Source organism: Drosophila subpulchrella, chromosome 2L (assembly GCF_014743375.2).
Source record: "Drosophila subpulchrella strain 33 F10 #4 breed RU33 chromosome 2L, RU_Dsub_v1.1 Primary Assembly, whole genome shotgun sequence".
In the NCBI taxonomy this organism is placed as follows: domain Eukaryota; kingdom Metazoa; phylum Arthropoda; class Insecta; order Diptera; family Drosophilidae; genus Drosophila; species Drosophila subpulchrella.
In genome coordinates, this window is record NC_050610.1 from 26,115,209 (window position 1) to 26,137,654 (window position 22,446).

The 22,446-nt window shown below is 34.8% G+C and overlaps 1 long non-coding RNA gene across 1 annotated transcript in view; it reads left to right on the plus strand.

Moving 5' to 3' along the window:
- Nucleotides 1-22,446, plus strand: part of LOC119547639 — a 46,987-nt gene that overhangs the window by 927 nt on the left and 23,614 nt on the right. Inside the window, exons 3-10 of the long non-coding RNA XR_005219237.1 lie at nucleotides 2,953-3,117; nucleotides 3,213-3,269; nucleotides 6,818-6,982; nucleotides 7,078-7,134; nucleotides 18,038-18,202; nucleotides 18,297-18,353; nucleotides 21,904-22,068; nucleotides 22,165-22,221. This is a non-coding gene — a long non-coding RNA (uncharacterized LOC119547639). The remainder of the gene's footprint in view (nucleotides 1-2,952; nucleotides 3,118-3,212; nucleotides 3,270-6,817; nucleotides 6,983-7,077; nucleotides 7,135-18,037; nucleotides 18,203-18,296; nucleotides 18,354-21,903; nucleotides 22,069-22,164; nucleotides 22,222-22,446) is intronic.

The window sequence follows — 22,446 nt, forward strand, 5'->3', positions numbered from 1 at the left end:
TTTCGCATCGGGTTTACAACAAAAATATAAAACAATAGGGTAAAACAATTGAAGGACTCAGCTAAAGAATGACCGTTTTAACAGGCTAACAACCTGAGCTACCGATCCACTTAATTTTCGGGTACATTTAGTACACATAAATTTATGGGCATTTTTTGCATTTCTATAAGGGGTTAAATCATTTTTTTTTGTTTGCCAAAAATTGTCAAAAACTCAATTTTTTTCTTTTGAATGCCAATCTATTTGAAATTTTGGTTTCAAACTTAACGCGGCGTGTCAGTATTCGTTTGGACTACTTTTTGCAGTTTTTTTTTTGACAAAATACTGATTATTTGGCGCAAAATTAGAATTCTTAGCTAATGACAAAAACATAAATATTTCGGTGATTTATTTGTCGCTGCTACGCCTAATTGAGGGTCTTAGCTAAAATAATGACTGCCTCAACTGGCTAACGATCCACTTCATTTTCGGGTGCATTTTGGAGACTTACATTTATGGGCATTTTTTAAAGGGGTTATATCCCCTTTTTTTGTTTTTTTGCTAAAAAATTGTCAAAAACTAAATTATCGAAATTTTGTTCCGAACTCAACGCAGCGTGACACTTCTTGCTTGGACTATTTGTTGCGGTATTACTGATATTATTTGGTGCAAAATTAGGATTCTTAGCTAATAGCAAAAAATAAATATTTCGTTGATTATTTTGGTCGCTGCTACCTAATTGAGGGTCTCAGCTAAAAGAATGACTGTTTCAACTGGCTAACAACCTGAGCTAACGATCTACTTCATTTTCGGGCACATTTAGGAGACTTACATTTATGGGCATTTTTTATGAGGGGTTAAATCATGTTTTTTTTTTTTTTTTCTAAAAATTGTCGAAAACTAAATTACCTAGTTTTGAATGCCAATCGAGTCGAAATTTTGTTTCGAACTCAACGCGGCGTGACACTCCTTGTTTGGACTATTTGTTGAGTTGTTTCTGAGAATATACTGATATTATTTGGTACAAAATTAGGATTCCTATCTAATGGCCAAAAATAAATATTTCGGCGATTTTTTTGTAGGTGCTACGCCTAATTGAGGGTCTCAGCTAAAAACTAAAGTTTTCAGTTTTGAATGCCAATTGATTGGAAATTTTATGTCAAACTCAACGCAGTATGACACTCTTTATTTGGATCATTTCTTGCGTTGCTTCGGAAAAATACTGATATTTGGTGCAAAACTAGAATTCATAACTAAAGGCAAAAACAGGAATTTTTCGGTTTTTTTTTTTGGGGTTTATTGGTCTTAATTGAGATACTCAGTTAAAAGAGTGTCTGTTTTGACTAGTTAACAACATTAGCATACGACCGACATAATTTTCCGGTTCATTTAGGAGGCCTAAATAATTTGGTAAAATTTGTAAGTTTAAATAATGTATTTAAATATTGTCTTTTTCTCGAGTGGTACTAATTGTTAACTAATATTTCCCCACCTCTCTCTCTCTCTCTGTTTTTCGAGTAGTAATAAATGTAAACAAACATTTCCTTCTCTGTCCCTCTGCTTTACATTAGGCTCTTCTCCCTTTAAGAGATTATATGATTGACATTTTTTCTTTGAAATACCATTGGTGTAACTACGTTCCCGCAAACTAAACAAAAACAAGTAAACACAAAAAAATTAAATATATGTATGCAAGCACACAAAATGTATTTAATCAGTCATAAACAGAGCGTGTGCAAGGGGAGTGATGACGATGATGATGGGTAGGACAAATTAAAATCCAGCGATAAAAACTAAAAAAAAACCGATTAACCCATTAACAAATGTTAACGCAATTTAGCTTATTTAGTTACACAAGTATGTATGTACGTGTGTAAGTTCCTATCATAATATCACATTACTATTCGGTACAATACTTATGTACAATGTACATTTTACATACAACATCAATAAAGGGTCGTTTGGATAGGCTTTCGGCATTTTATACTCTGACAAACAACACCAGCAACAAAACGTAAACAAAGACCAAAAAACAACCACCAAATTAGACCTAGCGTGCAAACACACACACACACACACACACACACACCACGAAGGCATGGCCAGAGAGTCAAATTGACCCATGCATGCATGTGAACATATGTATATGTACACATTCAAAGCAGAGCAGTAGACAAATTACCCGCAACCATTTTTGGCGCCATCCCGACAAGTTACCCGTGCTTTTTCGCGCATCTGTACCATTACTTTTCATTTTTTCGCCTCCACTCTTTTTGCGGTCCGTTATTCAGCTGCCCTTTATATCTACGCTGTATTCAACGAAAATGTAACGTAATTTCCGCCTATTCTCTCTTCTATCATTTTTTTGCGGGGCGTTGTTAAGCTGCTTTACATATATACAATGTACATTGTACATACATACATATTAATGCAAAGTATTCAACGAAAGTGTAACGTATTTTTCCCCTCTGTCTGTGCTCACACCACTCTCTGACTTGAAATCGCTCACTCCTCTCTCTCTCCCTCCCCGTCCCACACCATCATCACCATACTCTCTCACTCCCTCCCCCTCTCCCTCTTTCTCACTCACTCTGCCTCCCCCTCTCTCTCTTTCTCACTCACTCTGCCTCCCCCTCTCTCTCTCTCGACGCTCTCTTGGCGAAAAAAGGGAATGTTTTATTTAAAGAAAATAACGTAACCTAAATCGAACAAATACTGTTTAAATACCATGCACTTACTAATAATCTTTTTTTTTATTCCAAACTAACAATTAATAAATTTTCATGCACAATACAATATTATTTATTTACTTCCCATTACTTTTAACTTATTTATTTATAATTACTTATATATATATTATTTAGTACTATTCGTATTTCATTATTAATAAATTAATAAATTTGTATTCGCTTTTTTATTAAATGTTCAAACATATATATGCAAAAATACATATATGCACAAAACTCATTCTAGTTATTTTTGGCGCAGTGCATTTAGAAGCATTCCGTAAGGGCGTCGCGGCCATCATTTTTTCGCTCTCTAATTCTCTTATTGAGCAAACTCTGCTTGAGCAGAGCTCATTAGAAGCGGACTGCTTGGTGGAGACGAACGTAGCGGACGAATAATTTATACTATAAGGTAAGTTGGCCAATTTTTTTTTACATACAACACGTAACATGTACAACTTATTGTAATTATATCTAACTTATATATGTATATGTATTTATTTCCAGCTTAACGAAACACAAAAGGATTACAACACAAACACAGAAGGATTAAAATTAACTCCGGTGAGTGCACAGCAAATTAAAAATTCATTTATATTTAAGTGAAAAAAACAAACACAGTTTAAAACTACAAATCAACACACAAACAAATGAAACAAACGGACAAACAATAATTGTTTTAATAAATAAATACATACATACGCACCGGCCTCACAGGCACACTAGCCAAAAGTTTGCAATTAAAAACAATTAAAAAACTAAGTGACCTAAAAAAAAAGAGAAGTGTACCTGTATAATTCAAAGAAACAGGCAATTTTGTCAAAAGACAATTCGTTTTTTATAAATAGACAAACATCCATATACATTTGGCCGGTGACACCGGCTTTAATTACATACCTATTTACAAAAGCCAAAAACAAAAGCGACATGAAAAAAATACAGCAATTTTTTCCAAATGAATTTTTTTTTTTAAAGTGCTGACAATATAAAAGGATGTCGTCGCAATATACTTATATACATATATCCTAGCCCCCCACCAAACCAACATGGCTTCATGTACAAATAAATAATTTCTAACCAAATTCGTATTCAGCTGTCTAGCTGCCTGCCACCATATGGCCTAAAATAACCAACTATCAAGTTAAGCTACAGATATTGCTGATCCAATTTATAATTACAAACAATTCTCATGCTGGGTTTTTCGCATCGGGTTTACAACAAAAATATAAAACAATAGGGTAAAACAATTAAGGGACTCAGCTAAAGAATGACCGTTTTAACAGGCTAACAACCTGAGCTACCGATCCACTTAATTTTCGGGTACATTTAGTACACATAAATTTATGGGCATTTTTTGCATTTCTATAAGGGGTTAAATCATTTTTTTTTTTTGCCAAAAATTGTCAAAAACTCAATTTTTTTCTTTTGAATGCCAATCTATTTGAAATTTTGGTTTCAAACTTAACGCGGCGTGTCAGTATTCGTTTGGACTACTTGTTGCAGTTTTTTTTTTTGACAAAATACTGATTATTTGGCGCAAAATTAGAATTCTTAGCTAATGACAAAAACATAAATATTTCGGTGATTTATTTGTCGCTGCTACGCCTAATTGAGGGTCTTAGCTAAAATAATGACTGCCTCAACTGGCTAACGATCCACTTCATTTTCGGGTGCATTTTGGAGACTTACATTTATGGGCATTTTTTAAAGGGGTTATATCCCCTTTTTTTGTTTTTTTGCTAAAAATTGTCAAAAACTAAATTATCGAAATTTTGTTCCGAACTCAACGCAGCGTGACACTTCTTGCTTGGACTATTTGTTGCGGTATTACTGATATTATTTGGTGCAAAATTAGGATTCTTAGCTAATAGCAAAAAATAAATATTTCGTTGATTATTTTGGTCGCTGCTACCTAATTGAGGGTCTCAGCTAAAAGAATGACTGTTTCAACTGGCTAACAACCTGAGCTAACGATCTACTTCATTTTCGGGCACATTTAGGAGACTTACATTTATGGGCATTTTTTATGAGGGGTTGCATCATGTTTTTTTTTTTTTTTCTAAAAATTGTCGAAAACTAAATTACCTAGTTTTGAATGCCAATCGAGTCGAAATTTTGTTTCGAACTCAACGCGGCGTGACACTCCTTGTTTGGACTATTTGTTGAGTTGTTTCTGAGAATATACTGATATTATTTGGTACAAAATTAGGATTCCTATCTAATGGCCAAAAATAAATATTTCGGCGATTTTTTTGTCGGTGCTACGCCTAATTGAGGGTCTCAGCTAAAAACTAAAGTTTTCAGTTTTGAATGCCAATTGATTGGAAATTTTATGTCAAACTCAACGCAGTATGACACTCTTTATTTGGATCATTTCTTGCGTTGCTTCGGAAAAATACTGATATTTGGTGCAAAACTAGAATTCATAACTAAAGGCAAAAACAGGAATTTTTCGGTTTTTTTTTTGGGGTTTATTGGTCTTAATTGAGATACTCAGTTAAAAGAGTGTCTGTTTTGACTAGTTAACAACATTAGCATACGACCGACATAATTTTCCGGTTCATTTAGGAGGCCTAAATAATTTGGTAAAATTTGTAAGTTTAAATAATGTATTTAAATATTGTCTTTTTCTCGAGTGGTACTAATTGTTAACTAATATTTCCCCACCTCTCTCTCTCTCTCTGTTTTTCGAGTAGTAATAAATGTAAACAAACATTTCCTTCTCTGTCCCTCTGCTTTACATTAGGCTCTTCTCCCTTTAAGAGATTATATGATTGACATTTTTTCTTTGAAATACCATTGGTGTAACTACGTTCCCGCAAACTAAACAAAAACAAGTAAACACAAAAAAATTAAATATATGTATGCAAGCACACAAAATGTATTTAATCAGTCATAAACAGAGCGTGTGCAAGGGGAGTGATGACGATGATGATGGGTAGGACAAATTAAAATCCAGCGATAAAAACCAAAAAAATACCGATTAACCCATTAACAAATGTTAACGCAATTTAGCTTATTTAGTTACACAAGTATGTATGTACGTGTGTAAGTTCCTATCATAATATCACATTACTATTCGGTACAATACTTATGTACAATGTACATTTTACATACAACATCAATAAAGGGTCGTTTGGATAGGCTTTCGGCATTTTATACTCTGACAAACAACACCAGCAACAAAACGTAAACAAAGACCAAAAAACAACCACCAAATTAGACCTAGCGTGCAAACACACACACACACACACACACACACCACGAAGGCATGGCCAGAGAGTCAAATTGACCCATGCATGCATGTGAACATATGTATATGTACACATTCAAAGCAGAGCAGTAGACAAATTACCCGCAACCATTTTTGGCGCCATCCCGACAAGTTACCCGTGCTTTTTCGCGCATCTGTACCATTACTTTTCTTTTTTTCGCCTCCACTCTTTTTGCGGTCCGTTATTCAGCTGCCCTTTATATCTACGCTGTATTCAACGAAAATGTAACGTAATTTCCGCCTATTCTCTCTTCTATCATTTTTTTGCGGGGCGTTGTTAAGCTGCTTTACATATATACAATGTACATTGTACATACATACATATTAATGCAAAGTATTCAACGAAAGTGTAACGTATTTTTCCCCTCTGTCTGTGCTCACACCACTCTCTGACTTGAAATCGCTCACTCCTCTCTCTCCCTCCCCGTCCCACACCATCATCACCATACTCTCTCACTCCCTCCCCCTCTCTCTCTTTCTCACTCACTCTGCCTCCCCCTCTCTCTCTCTCGACGCTCTCTTGGCGAAAAAAGGGAATGTTTTATTTAAAGAAAATAACGTAACCTAAATCGAACAAATACTGTTTAAATACCATGCACTTACTAATAATCTTTTTTTTTATTCCAAACTAACAATTAATAAATTTTCATGCACAATACAATATTATTTATTTACTTCTCATTACTTTTAACTTATTTATTTATAATTACTTATATATATATTATTTAGTACTATTCGTATTTCATTATTAATAAATTAATAAATTTGTATTCGCTTTTTTACTAAATGTTCAAACATATATATGCAAAAATACATATATGCACAAAACTCATTCTAGTTATTTTTGGCGCAGTGCATTTAGAAGCATTCCGTAAGGGCGTCGCGGCCATCATTTTTTCGCTCTCTAATTCTCTTATTGAGCAAACTCTGCTTGAGCAGAGCTCATTAGAAGCGGACTGCTTGATGGAGACGAACGTAGCGGACGAATAATTTATACTATAAGGTAAGTTGGCCAATTTTTTTTTACATACAACACATAACATGTACAACTTATTGTAATTATATCTAACTTATATATGTATATGTATTTATTTCCAGCTTAACGAAACACAAAAGGATTACAACACAAACACAGAAGGATTAAAATTAACTCCGGTGAGTGCACAGCAAATTAAAAATTCATTAATATTTAAGTGAAAAAAACAAAAACAGTTTAAAACTACAAATCAACACACAAACAAATGAAACAAACGGACAAACAATAATTGTTTTAATAAATAAATACATACATACGCACCGGCCTCACAGGCACACTAGCCAAAAGTTTGCAATTAAAAACAATAAAAAAACTAAGTGACCTAAAAAAAAAGAGAAGTGTACCTGTATAATTCAAAGAAACAGGCAATTTTGTCAAAAGACAATTCGTTTTTTATAAATAGACAAACATCCATATACATTTGGCCGGTCACACCGGCTTTAATTACATACCTATTTACAAAAGCCAAAAACAAAAGCGACAGGAAAAAAATACAGCAATTTTTTCCAAATGAATTTTTTTTTTTAAGTGCTGACAATATAAAAGGATGTCGCAATATACTTATATACATATATCCTAGCCCCCCACCAAACCAACATGGCTTCATGTACAAATAAATAATTTCTAACCAAATTCGTATTCAGCTGTCTAGCTGCCTGCCACCATATGGCCTAAAATAACCAACTATCAAGTTAAGCTACAGATATTGCTGATCCAATTTATAATTACAAACAATTCTCATGCTGGGTTTTTCGCATCGGGTTTACAACAAAAATATAAAACAATAGGGTAAAACAATTGAGGGACTCAGCTAAGGAATGACCGTTTTAACAGGCTAACAACCTGAGCTACCGATCCACTTCATTTTCGGGTATATTTAGTACACATAAAATTATGGGCATTTTTTGCATTTCTATAAGGGGTTAAATTATTTTTTTTTTTTGCCAAAAATTGTCAAAAACTAAAATTTTTTGTTTTGAATGCCAATCTATTTGAAATTTTGGTTTCAAACTTAACGCGGCGTGTCAGTATTCGTTTGGACTACTTGTTGCAGTTTTTTTTTGACAAAATTCTGATTATTTGGCGCAAAATTAGAATTCTTAGCTAATGACAAAAACATAAATATTTCGGTGATTTCTTTGTCGCTTCTACGCCTAATTGAGGGTCTTAGCTAAAATAATGACTGCCTCAACTGGCTAACGATCCACTTCATTTTCGGGTGCATTTTGGAGACTTACATTTATGGGCATTTTTTAAAGGGGTTATATCCCTTTTTTTGTTTTTTTGCTAAAAATTGTCAAAAATTAAATTACCCAGTTTTGAATGCCAATCGAGTCGAAATTTTGTTCCGAACTCAACGCGGCGTAACACTTCCTGATTGGACTGCTTGTTGCGGTTTTTCGGACAAAATACTGATATTATTTGGTGCAAAATTAGGATTCTTAGCTAATGGCAAAAAATAAACATTTCGGTGATTTTTTTTGTCGCTTCTACGCCTAATTGAGGGTCTCAGCTAAAAGAATGACTGTTTCAACTGGCTAACAACCTGAGCTCACGATCCACTTCATTTTCGGGTGCATTTTGAAGACCTACATTTATGGGCATTTTTTATAAGGGGTTACATTAATTTTTTTTTTTTTTTGCTAAAAATTGTCAAAATGTTTTACCCAGTTTTGAATGCCAATCGAGTCGAAATTTTGTTCCGAATCCAACGCGGCGTGACACTTCTTGTTTGAGCTATTTGTTGCGGTGTTTCGGACAAAATACTGATATTATTTGGTGCAAAATTTGGATTCTTAGCTAATGGCAAAAAATAAATATTTTGGTGATTTTTTTGTCGTACATACATTTATGGGCATTTTTTATAAGGGGTTACATTAATTTTTTTTTTTGCTAAAAATTGTCAAAAACTTAATTACCCAGTTTTGAATGCCAATCGAGTCGAAATTTTGTTCCGAACTCAACGCGGCGTGACACTTTCTGTTTGGACTATTTGTTGCGGTTTTTCGGACAAAATACTGATATTATTTGGTGCAAAATTTGAATTCTTAGCTAATGGCAAAAAATAAATATTTCGGTGATTTTTTTTGTCGCTGCTAGGCCTAATTGAGGGTCTCAGCTAAAAGAATGACTGTTTCAACTGGCTAACAACCTGAGCTAACGATTCACTTCATTTTCGGGTGCATTTTGGAGACATACATTTATGGGCATTTTTTATAAGGGGATAAATAAATATTTTTTTTTGCTAAAATTTGTCAAAAACTAAATTACCCAGTTTTGAATGCCAATCGAGTCGAAATTTTGTTTCGAACTCAACGCGGCGTGACACTTCCTGTTTGGACTATTTGTTACGGTGTTTCGGACAAAATACTGATATTATTTGGTGCAAAATTAGGATTCTTAGCTAAAGCCTAGTACTCAGATCGGCTAAGAGTTTCACTAGTCGAAAAATCTTATTCTTTGTAGTGTGACCGAAGTTTTAAAAGTTCACCCGCCATGCATGTGGCATGGTCTTACTGTCAAGCAGCTGGGCTTGTTGTCAAACGGAAAACAAATCAATTGGAGCAATTTAAAAAAGGAGAGTCTGCTGGTGCATAAAGAAATGAAAATAAAAATAAATGGAATGTTCAACGAATGTTTTTATTTATGTAAATTAGAAGTTAAAGGCTTCCTTCTCGTCCCACAGATGCTCCGCCATCTTTCCCGCGCCATCTGTGGTCCAGCTCCGAGCTGGCCAATAATGGCTGGTGATAGCTCCTCCAGCTGTCCCTTAGCGGGCGACCTTATTTCCTCCTCCCCATAGAAGCCGGCGCATCCTCTATCTCCGCTCCATCACCAGCTGCCAAGTAGATGGTGAAGGAGGAGTCCCTAATGGAGCTCGTCGGAGATCGAGCGATGTCCCATGTTCCTTCCCACTGGGATTCTCTAGTGGATCTCCTCCAGCGCTTCAACTATTCTGCGGATTTGACCTGTTGTGGTACTGCTTCCTGTCGGTCCAGTCCCACAATAATGGGCAACAGCTTGGATTAGGCATCCTTTTTCATCTGCACTGACCTTTAGCCGTTTTGGGTGTTTTTCTTCCATTTTTATACCCTTGCAGAGGGTATATTGATTTCAGTCAGAAGTTTGCAACGCAGTGAAGGAGACGTTTCCGACCCCATAAAGTATATATATTCTTGATCAGCATGACTAGACGAGTCGATCTAGCCATGTCCGTCTGTCCGTCTGTCCGTCTGTCCGTCTGTCCGTCTGTCCGTCTGTCCGTCTGTCCGTCTGTCCGTCCGTTTCTACGCAAACTAGTCTCTCAGTTTTAAAGCTATCGGGCTGAAACTTTCCCAAAAGTCTTATATCTTTTGCAGGTAGTATATAAGTCGGAACCAGCCGGATCGGACAACTATATCTTATAGCTCCCATAGGAATAATCGGACAAATAAATGAAAAAAAATTATAACTTTGGTGTTTTTTAGCATATAACCTCCTAAGCTTGGAAATAACAATTTTTAAATAATTTTGAATTTTGAATTAAATTTTATCGAAATCGGACGACTATATCATATAGCTGCCATAGGAACAATCGGAAAATTTGTGGAAAAATAATATGAAAAAAATTATAGCTTCGGTGTTTTTCAACATATAACCTCTAACGCTTGGAAATAACATTTTTTATTAAGTTCTGAGTTTCGAATTAAATTTTATCAAAATCGGACGACTATTTCATATAGCTGCCATAGGAACGATCGGAAAATTGGTAGGAAAATAATATGAAACAAATTATAGCTTCGGTGTTTTTTGACATATTATCTTATACTATTGGGAATATCATTTTTTAGTGTTTTTAAATTTAATAATTATAGCTGCAAGGGTATATAAGCTTCGGCTTGCCGAAGCTAACTTCCTTTCTTGTTAATTTTTAAATTCCCCACCGCTTCTGCACGAACACCGCCAAAGATTAAATTTCTTATTCTTTGGGCCGCGGCTAACGGCGTTCATCGAAAATTCACTCTCGAAATCTGGTATTTTTTCTGGTATTTCCTTAGCTCATCTGAGTACCGCGCTGAAAAACAGACCCGACGAAAACCTTTAGCCGCCTGTTTGCCTCTCGCTCACTCCTATGGTTAGCTCGCGGTTTTCGTCGATGTGAGTACTAGGCTTAATGGCAAAAAATAAATATTTTGGTGATTTTTTTGTCGTGCATACATTTATGGGCATTTTTTATAAGGGGTTACATTAACTTTTTTTTTTGCTAAAAATTGTCAAAAACTTAATTACCCAGTTTTGAATGCCAATCGAGTCGAAATTTTGTTCCGAACTCAACGCGGCGTGACACTTCCTGTTTGGACTATTTGTTGCGGTTTTTCGGACAAAATACTGATATTATTTGGTGCAAAATTTGAATTCTTAGCTAATGGCAAAAAATAAATATTTCGGTGATTTTTTTTGTCGCTGCTAGGCCTAATTGAGGGTCTCAGCTAAAAGAATGACTGTTTCAACTGGCTAACAACCTGAGCTAAGATCCACTTCATTTTCGGGTGCATTTTGGAGACATACATTTATGGGCATTTTTTATAAGGGGATAAATAAATATTTTTTTTTTGCTAAAAATTGTCAAAAACTAAATTACTCAGTTTTGAATGCCAATCGAGTCGAAATTTTGTTTCGAACTCAACGCGGCGTGACACTTCCTGTTTGGACTATTTGTTGCGGTGTTTCGGACAAAATACTGATATTATTTGGTGCAAAATTAGGATTCTTAGCTAATGGCAAAAAATAAATATTTCGGTGATTTTTTTGTCGCTGCTACGCCTAATTGAGGGTCTCAACTTAAAGAATGACTGTTTCAACTGGCTAACAACTTGAGCTAACGATCCACTTCATTTTCGGGTGCATTTTGGAGACATACATTTATGGGCATTTTTTATAAGGGGATAAATAAATATTTTTTTTTTTGCTAAAAATTGTCAAAAACTATAAATTACCCAGTTTTGAATGCCAATCGAGTCGAAATTTTGTTCCGAACTCAACGCGGCGTGACACTTCCTGTTTGGACTATTTGTTGCGGTGTTTCGGAAAAAATACTGATATTAATTGGTGCAAAATTAGGATTCTTAGCTAATGCCAAAAAATAAATATTTCTGTGATTTTTTTTTGTCGCTGCTAGGCCTAATTGAGGGTCTCAGCTAAAAGAATGACTGTTTCAACTGGCTAACAACCTGAGCTAGCGATACACGTCATTTTCGGGTGCATTTTGGAGACATACATTTATGGGCATTTTCTATAAGGGGATACATAAAAATTTTTTTTTTTTGCTAAAAATTGTCAAAAACTAAATTACCCAGTTTTGAATGCCATTCGAGTCGAAATTTTGTTCCGAACTCAACGCGGCGTGACTTTTCTTGTTTGGAATACTTGTTGCGGTGTTTCGGACAAAATACTGATATTATTTGGTGCAAAATTAGGATTCTTAGCTAATGGCAAAAAATAAATATTTCGGTGATTTTTTTGTCGCTGCTAAGCCTAATTGAGGGTCTCAACTTAAAGAATGACTGTTTCAACTGGCTAACAACCTGAGCTAAGATCCACTTCATTTTCGGGTGCATTTTGGAGACATACATTTATGGGCATTTTTTATAAGGGGATAAATAAATATTTTTTTTTTTGCTAAAAATTGTCAAAAACTAAATTACTCAGTTTTGAATGCCAATCGAGTCGAAATTTTGTTTCGAACTCAACGCGGCGTGACACTTCCTGTTTGGACTATTTGTTGCGGTGTTTCGGACAAAATACTGATATTATTTGGTGCAAAATTAGGATTCTTAGCTAATGGCAAAAAATAAATATTTCGGTGATTTTTTTGTCGCTGCTACGCCTAATTGAGGGTCTCAACTTAAAGAATGACTGTTTCAACTGGCTAACAACTTGAGCTAACGATCCACTTCATTTTCGGGTGCATTTTGGAGACATACATTTATGGGCATTTTTTATAAGGGGATAAATAAATATTTTTTTTTTTGCTAAAAATTGTCAAAAACTATAAATTACCCAGTTTTGAATGCCAATCGAGTCGAAATTTTGTTCCGAACTCAACGCGGCGTGACACTTCCTGTTTGGACTATTTGTTGCGGTGTTTCGGAAAAAATACTGATATTAATTGGTGCAAAATTAGGATTCTTAGCTAATGCCAAAAAATAAATATTTCTGTGATTTTTTTTTGTCGCTGCTAGGCCTAATTGAGGGTCTCAGCTAAAAGAATGACTGTTTCAACTGGCTAACAACCTGAGCTAGCGATACACGTCATTTTCGGGTGCATTTTGGAGACATACATTTATGGGCATTTTCTATAAGGGGATACATAAAAATTTTTTTTTTTTGTTAAAAATTGTCAAAAACTAAATTACCCAGTTTTGAATGCCATTCGAGTCGAAATTTTGTTCCGAACTCAACGCGGCGTGACTTTTCTTGTTTGGAATACTTGTTGCGGTGTTTCGGACAAAATACTGATATTATTTGGTGCAAAATTAGGATTCTTAGCTAATGGCAAAAAATAAATATTTCGGTGATTTTTTTGTCGCTGCTAAGCCTAATTGAGGGTCTCAACTTAAAGAATGACTGTTTCAACTGGCTAACAACCTGAGCTAACGATTCACTTCATTTTCGGGTGGATTTTGGAGACATACATTTATGGGCATTTTTTCTAAGGGGATAAATAAATATTTTTTTTTTTTGCTAAAAATTGTCAAAAACTAAATTACTCAGTTTTGAATGCCAATCGAGTCGAAATTTTGTTCCCAACTCAACGCGGCGTGACACTTCCTGTTTGGACTACTTGTTGCGGTTTTTCGGACAAAATACTGATATTATTTGGTGCAAAATTAGGATTCTTAGCTAATGGCAAAAAATAAATATTTCGGTAATTTTTTTGTCGCTGCTAGGCCTAATTGAGGGTCTCAGCTAAAAGAATGACTGTTTCAACTGGCTAACAACCTGAGCTAACGATCCACTTCATTTTCGGGTGCATTTTTGAGACATACATTTAGGGGCATTTTTTGCATTTTTTAAAGGGGTTACATTAATTTTTTTTTTTGCTAAAAATTGTCAAAAACTTAATTACCCAGTTTTGAATGCAAATCGAGTCGAAATTTTGTTCCGAACTCAACGCGGCGTGACACTTCCTGTTTGGACTATTTGTTGCGGTTTTTCGGACAAAATACTGATATTATTTGGTGCAAAATTTGAATTCTTAGCTAATGGCAAAAAATAAATATTTCGGTGATTTTTTTTGTCGCTGCTAGGCCTAATTGAGGGTCTCAGCTAAAAGAATGACTGTTTCAACTGGCTAACAACCTGAGCTAACGATCCACTTCATTTTCGGGTGCATTTTGGAGACATACATTTATGGGCATTTTTTATAAGGGGTTACATTAATTTTTTTTTTTGCTTAAAGTTGTCAAAAACTTAATTACCCAGTTTTGAATGCAAATCGAGTCGAAATTTTGTTCCGAACTCAACCCGGCGTGACACTTCCTGTTTGAACAAAATACTGTTAATTTTTGGTACAAAATTAGGATTCTTAGCTAATGGCAAAAAATAAATATTTCGGTGATTTTTTTGTCGCTGCTAGGCCTAGTTGAGGGTCTCAGCTAAAAGAATGACTGTTTCAACCGACTAACAACCTGAGCTAACGATCCACTTTATTCTCGGGTGCATTTTGGAGACATACATTTATGAGCATTTTTTATAAGGGGATAAATAAATATTTTTTTTTTTTCTAAAAATTGTCAAAAACTAAATTACCCAGTTTTGAATGCCAATCGAGTCGAAATTTTGTTCCGAACTCAACGCGGTGTGACACTTCCTGTTTGGACTACTTGTTGCGGTGTTTCGGACCAAATACTGATATTATTTGGTGCAAAATTAGGATTCTTAGCTAATGGCAAAAAATAAACATTTCGGTGATTTTTTTGTCGCTGCTACGCCTATTTGAGGGTCTCAACTTAAAGAATGACTGTTTCAACTGGCTAACAACCTGAGCTAACGATTCACTTCATTTTCGGGTGGATTTTGGAGACATACATATATGGGCATTTTTTCTAAGGGGTTACATCACTTTTTTTTTTGCTAAAAATTGTCAAAAACTAAATTACTCAGTTTTGAATGCCAATCGAGTCGAAATTTTGTTCCCAACTCAACGCGGCGTGACACTTCCTGTTTGGACTACTTGTTGCGGTTTTTCGGACAAAATACTGATATTATTTGGTGCAAAATTAGGATTCTTAGCTAATGGCAAAATATAAATATTTCGGTGATTTTTTTGTCGCTGCTAGGCCTAATTGAGGGTCTCAGCTAAAAGAATGACTGTTTCAACTGGCTAACAACCTGAGCTAACGATCCACTTCATTTTCGGGTGCATTTTTGAGACATACATTTAGGGGCATTTTTTGCATTTTTTAAAGGGGTTACGTTAATTTTTTTTTTTGCTAAAAATTGTCAAAAACTTAATTACCCAGTTTTGAATGCAAATCGAGTCGAAATTTTGTTCCGAACTCAACGCGGCGTGACACTTCCTGTTTGGACTATTTGTTGCGGTTTTTCGGACAAAATACTGATATTATTTGGTGCGGTTTTTCGGACAAAATACTGATATTATTTGGTGCAAAATTTGAATTCTTAGCTAATGGCAAAAAATAAATATTTCGGTGATTTTTTTTGTCGCTGCTAGGCCTAATTGAGGGTCTCAGCTAAAAGAATGACTGTTTCAACTGGCTAACAACCTGAGCTAGCGATACACGTCATTTTCGGGTGCATTTTGGAGACATACATTTATGGGCATTTTCTATAAGGGGATACATAAAAATTTTTTTTTTTTGCTAAAAATTGTCAAAAACTAAATTACCCAGTTTTGAATGCCAATCGAGTCGAAATTTTGTTCCGAACTCAACGCGGCGTGACTTTTCTTGTTTGGACTACTTGTTGCGGTGTTTCGGACAAAATACTGATATTATTTGGTGCAAAATTAGGATTCTTAGCTAATGGCAAAAAATAAATATTTCGGTGATTTTTTTGTCGGTGCTACGCCTAATTGAGGGTCTCAGCTAAAAACTAAAGTTTTCAGTTTTGAATGCCAATTGATTGGAAATTTTATGTCAAACTCAACGCAGTATGACACTCTTTATTTGGATCATTTCTTGCGTTGCTTCGGAAGAAATACTGATATTTGGTGCAAAACTAGAATTCATAACTAAAGGCAAAAACAGGAATTTTTCGGGTTTTTTTTTTGGGGTTTATTGGTCTTAATTGAGATACTCAGTTAAAAGAGTGTCTGTTTTGACTAGTTAGTTAACAACATTAGCATACGACCGCCATAATTTTCCGGTTCATTTAGGAGGCCTAAATAATTTGGTAAAATTTGTAAGTTTAAATAATGTATTTAAATATTGTCTTTTTCTCGAGTGGTACTAATTGTTAACTAATATTTCCCCACCTCTCTCTCTCTCTCTGTTTTTCGAGTAGTAATAAATGTAAACAAACATTTCCTTCTCTGTCCCTCTGCTTTACATTAGGCTCTTCTCCCTTTAAGAGATTATATGATTGACATTTTTTCTTTGAAATACCATTGGTGTAACTACGTTCCCGCAAACTAAACAAAAACAAGTAAACACAAAAAAATTAAATATATGTATGCAAGCACACAAAATGTATTTAATCAGTCATAAACAGAGCGTGTGCAAGGGGAGTGATGACGATGATGATGGGTGGGACAAATTAAAATCCAGCGATAAAAACTAAAAAAATACCGATTAACCCATTAACAAATGTTAACGCAATTTAGCTTATTTAGTTACACAAGTATGTATGTACGTGTGTAAGTTCCTATCATAATATCACATTACTATTCGGTACAATACTTATGTACAATGTACATTTTACATACAACATCAATAAAGGGTCGTTTGGATAGGCTTTCGGCATTTTATACTCTGACAAACAACACCAGCAACAAAACGTAAACAAAGACCAAAAAACAACCACCAAATTAGACCTAGCGTGCAAACACACACACACACACACACACACACCACGAAGGCATGGCCAGAGAGTCAAATTGACCCATGCATGCATGTGAACATATGTATATGTACACATTCAAAGCAGAGCAGTAGACAAATTACCCGCAACCATTTTTGGCGCCATCCCGACAAGTTACCCGTGCTTTTTCGCGCATCTGTACCATTACTTTTCTTTTTTTCGCCTCCACTCTTTTTGCGGTCCGTTATTCAGCTGCCCTTTATATCTACGCTGTATTCAACGAAAATGTAACGTAATTTCCGCCTATTCTCTCTTCTATCATTTTTTTTGCGGGGCGTTGTTAAGCTGCTTTACATATATACAATGTACATTGTACATACATACATATTAATGCAAAGTATTCAACGAAAGTGTAACGTATTTTTCCCCTCTGTCTGTGCTCACACCACTCTCTGACTTGAAATCGCTCACTCCTCTCTCTCTCCCTCCCCGTCCCACACCATCATCACCATACTCTCTCACTCCCTCCCCCTCTCTCTCTTTCTCACTCACTCTGCCTCCCCCTCTCTCTCTTTCTCACTCACTCTGCCTCCCCCTCTCTCTCTATCTCACTCACTCTCCCACCCCCTCTCTCTCTTTCTCACTCACTCTCCCTCCCCCTCTCTCTCTCTCGACGCTCTCTTGGCGAAAAAAGGGAATGTTTAATTTAAAGAAAATAACGTAATCTAAATCGAACAAATACTGTTTAAATACCATGCACTTACTAATAATCTTTTTTTTTATTCCAAACTAACAATTAATAAATTTTCATGCACAATACAATATTATTTATTTACTTCTCATTACTTTTAACTTATTTATTTATAATTACTTATATATATATTATTTAGTACTATTCGTATTTCATTATTAATAAATTAATAAATTTGTATTCGCTTTTTTACTAAATGTTCAAACATATATATGCAAAAATACATATATGCACAAAACTCATTCTAGTTATTTTTGGCGCAGTGCATTTAGAAGCATTCCGTAAGGGCGTCGCGGCCATCATTTTTTCGCTCTCTAATTCTCTTATTGAGCAAACTCTGCTTGAGCAGAGCTCATTAGAAGCGGACTGCTTGATGGAGACGAACGTAGCGGACGAATAATTTATACTATAAGGTAAGTTGGCCAATTTTTTTTACATACAACACGTAACATGTACAACTTATTGTAATTATATCTAACTTATATATGTATATGTATTTATTTCCAGCTTAACGAAACACAAAAGGATTACAACACAAACACAGAAGGATTAAAATTAACTCCGGTGAGTGCACAGCAAATTAAAAATTCATTAATATTTAAGTGAAAAAAACAAAAACAGTTTAAAACTACAAATCAACACACAAACAAATGAAACAAACGGACAAACAATAATTGTTTTAATAAATAAATACATACATACGCACCGGCCTCACAGGCACACTAGCCAAAAGTTTGCAATTAAAAACAATTAAAAAACTAAGTGACCTAAAAAAAAAGAGAAGTGTACCTGTATAATTCAAAGAAACAGGCAATTTTGTCAAAAGACAATTCGTTTTTTATAAATAGACAAACATCCATATACATTTGGCCGGTCACACCGGCTTTAATTACATACCTATTTACAAAAGCCAAAAACAAAAGCGACAGGAAAAAAATACAGCAATTTTTTCCAAATGAATTTTTTTTTTTAAGTGCTGACAATATAAAAGGATGTCGCAATATACTTATATACATATATCCTAGCCCCCCACCAAACCAACATGGCTTCATGTACAAATAAATAATTTCTAACCAAATTCGTATTCAGCTGTCTAGCTGCCTGCCACCATATGGCCTAAAATAACCAACTATCAAGTTAAGCTACAGATATTGCTGATCCAATTTATAATTACAAACAATTCTCATGCTGGGTTTTTCGCATCGGGTTTACAACAAAAATATAAAACAATAGGGTAAAACAATTGAGGGACTCAGCTAAAGAATGACCGTTTTAACAGGCTAACAACCTGAGCTACCGATCCACTTAATTTTCGGGTACATTTAGTACACATAAATTTATGGGCATTTTTTGCATTTCTATAAGGGGTTAAATCATTTTTTTTTGTTTGCCAAAAATTGTCAAAAACTCAATTTTTTTCTTTTGAATGCCAATCTATTTGAAATTTTGGTTTCAAACTTAACGCGGCGTGTCAGTATTCGTTTGGACTACTTGTTGCAGTTTTTTTTTTTGACAAAATACTGATTATTTGGCGCAAAATTAGAATTCTTAGCTAATGACAAAAACATAAATATTTCGGTGATTTATTTGTCGCTGCTACGCCTAATTGAGGGTCTTAGCTAAAATAATGACTGCCTCAACTGGCTAACGATCCACTTCATTTTCGGGTGCATTTTGGAGACTTACATTTATGGGCATTTTTTAAAGGGGTTATATCCCCTTTTTTTGTTTTTTTGCTAAAAATTGTCAAAAACTAAATTATCGAAATTTTGTTCCGAACTCAACGCAGCGTGACACTTCTTGCTTGGACTATTTGTTGCGGTATTACTGATATTATTTGGTGCAAAATTAGGATTCTTAGCTAATAGCAAAAAATAAATATTTCGTTGATTATTTTGGTCGCTGCTACCTAATTGAGGGTCTCAGCTAAAAGAATGACTGTTTCAACTGGCTAACAACCTGAGCTAACGATCTACTTCATTTTCGGGCACATTTAGGAGACTTACATTTATGGGCATTTTTTATGAGGGGTTACATCATGTTTTTTTTTTTTTTTCTAAAAATTGTCGAAAACTAAATTACCTAGTTTTGAATGCCAATCGAGTCGAAATTTTGTTTCGAACTCAACGCGGCGTGACACTCCTTGTTTGGACTATTTGTTGAGTTGTTTCTGAGAATATACTGATATTATTTGGTACAAAATTAGGATTCCTATCTAATGGCCAAAAATAAATATTTCGGCGATTTTTTTGTAGGTGCTACGCCTAATTGAGGGTCTCAGCTAAAAACTAAAGTTTTCAGTTTTGAATGCCAATTGATTGGAAATTTTATGTCAAACTCAACGCAGTATGACACTCTTTATTTGGATCATTTCTTGCGTTGCTTCGGAAAAATACTGATATTTGGTGCAAAACTAGAATTCATAACTAAAGGCAAAAACAGGAATTTTTCGGTTTTTTTTTTTTTGGGGTTTATTGGTCTTAATTGAGATACTCAGTTAAAAGAGTGTCTGTTTTGACTAGTTAACAACATTAGCATACGACCGACATAATTTTCCGGTTCATTTAGGAGGCCTAAATAATTTGGTAAAATTTGTAAGTTTAAATAATGTATTTAAATATTGTCTTTTTCTCGAGTGGTACTAATTGTTAACTAATATTTCCCCACCTCTCTCTCTCTCTCTGTTTTTCGAGTAGTAATAAATGTAAACAAACATTTCCTTCTCTGTCCCTCTGCTTTACATTAGGCTCTTCTCCCTTTAAGAGATTATATGATTGACATTTTTTCTTTGAAATACCATTGGTGTAACTACGTTCCCGCAAACTAAACAAAAACAAGTAAACACAAAAAAATTAAATATATGTATGCAAGCACACAAAATGTATTTAATCAGTCATAAACAGAGCGTGTGCAAGGGGAGTGATGACGATGATGATGGGTGGGACAAATTAAAATCCAGCGATAAAAACTAAAAAAATACCGATTAACCCATTAACAAATGTTAACGCAATTTAGCTTATTTAGTTACACAAGTATGTATGTACGTGTGTAAGTTCCTATCATAATATCACATTACTATTCGGTACAATACTTATGTACAATGTACATTTTACATACAACATCAATAAAGGGTCGTTTGGATAGGCTTTCGGCATTTTATACTCTGACAAACAACACCAGCAACAAAACGTAAACAAAGACCAAAAAACAACCACCAAATTAGACCTAGCGTGCAAACACACACACACACACACACACACACCACGAAGGCATGGCCAGAGAGTCAAATTGACCCATGCATGCATGTGAACATATGTATATGTACACATTCAAAGCAGAGCAGTAGACAAATTACCCGCAACCATTTTTGGCGCCATCCCGACAAGTTACCCGTGCTTTTTCGCGCATCTGTACCATTACTTTTCTTTTTTTCGCCTCCACTCTTTTTGCGGTCCGTTATTCAGCTGCCCTTTATATCTACGCTGTATTCAACGAAAATGTAACGTAATTTCCGCCTATTCTCTCTTCTATCATTTTTTTGCGGGGCGTTGTTAAGCTGCTTTACATATATACAATGTACATTGTACATACATACATATTAATGCAAAGTATTCAACGAAAGTGTAACGTATTTTTCCCCTCTGTCTGTGCTCACACCACTCTCTGACTTGAAATCGCTCACTCCTCTCTCTCTCCCTCCCCGTCCCACACCATCATCACCATACTCTCTCACTCCCTCCCCCTCTCTCTCTTTCTCACTCACTCTGCCTCCCCCTCTCTCTCTCTCGACGCTCTCTTGGCGAAAAAAGGGAATGTTTTATTTAAAGAAAATAACGTAACCTAAATCGAACAAATACTGTTTAAATACCATGCACTTACTAATAATCTTTTTTTTTATTCCAAACTAACAATTAATAAATTTTCATGCACAATACAATATTATTTATTTACTTCCCATTACTTTTAACTTATTTATTTATAATTACTTATATATATATTATTTAGTACTATTCGTATTTCATAATTAATAAATTAATAAATTTGTATTCGCTTTTTTACTAAATGTTCAAACATATATATGCAAAAATACATATATGCACAAAACTCATTCTAGTTATTTTTGGCGCAGTGCATTTAGAAGCATTCCGTAAGGGCGTCGCGGCCATCATTTTTTCGCTCTCTAATTCTCTTATTGAGCAAACTCTGCTTGAGCAGAGCTCATTAGAAGCGGACTGCTTGATGGAGACGAACGTAGCGGACGAATAATTTATACTATAAGGTAAGTTGGCCAATTTTTTTTTTACATACAACACATAACATGTACAACTTATTGTAATTATATCTAACTTATATATGTATATGTATTTATTTCCAGCTTAACGAAACACAAAAGGATTACAACACAAACACAGAAGGATTAAAATTAACTCCGGTGAGTGCACAGCAAATTAAAAATTCATTAATATTTAAGTGAAAAAAACAAAAACAGTTTAAAACTACAAATCAACACACAAACAAATGAAACAAACGGACAAACAATAATTGTTTTAATAAATAAATACATACATACGCACCGGCCTCACAGGCACACTAGCCAAAAGTTTGCAATTAAAAACAATAAAAAAACTAAGTGACCTAAAAAAAAAGAGAAGTGTAC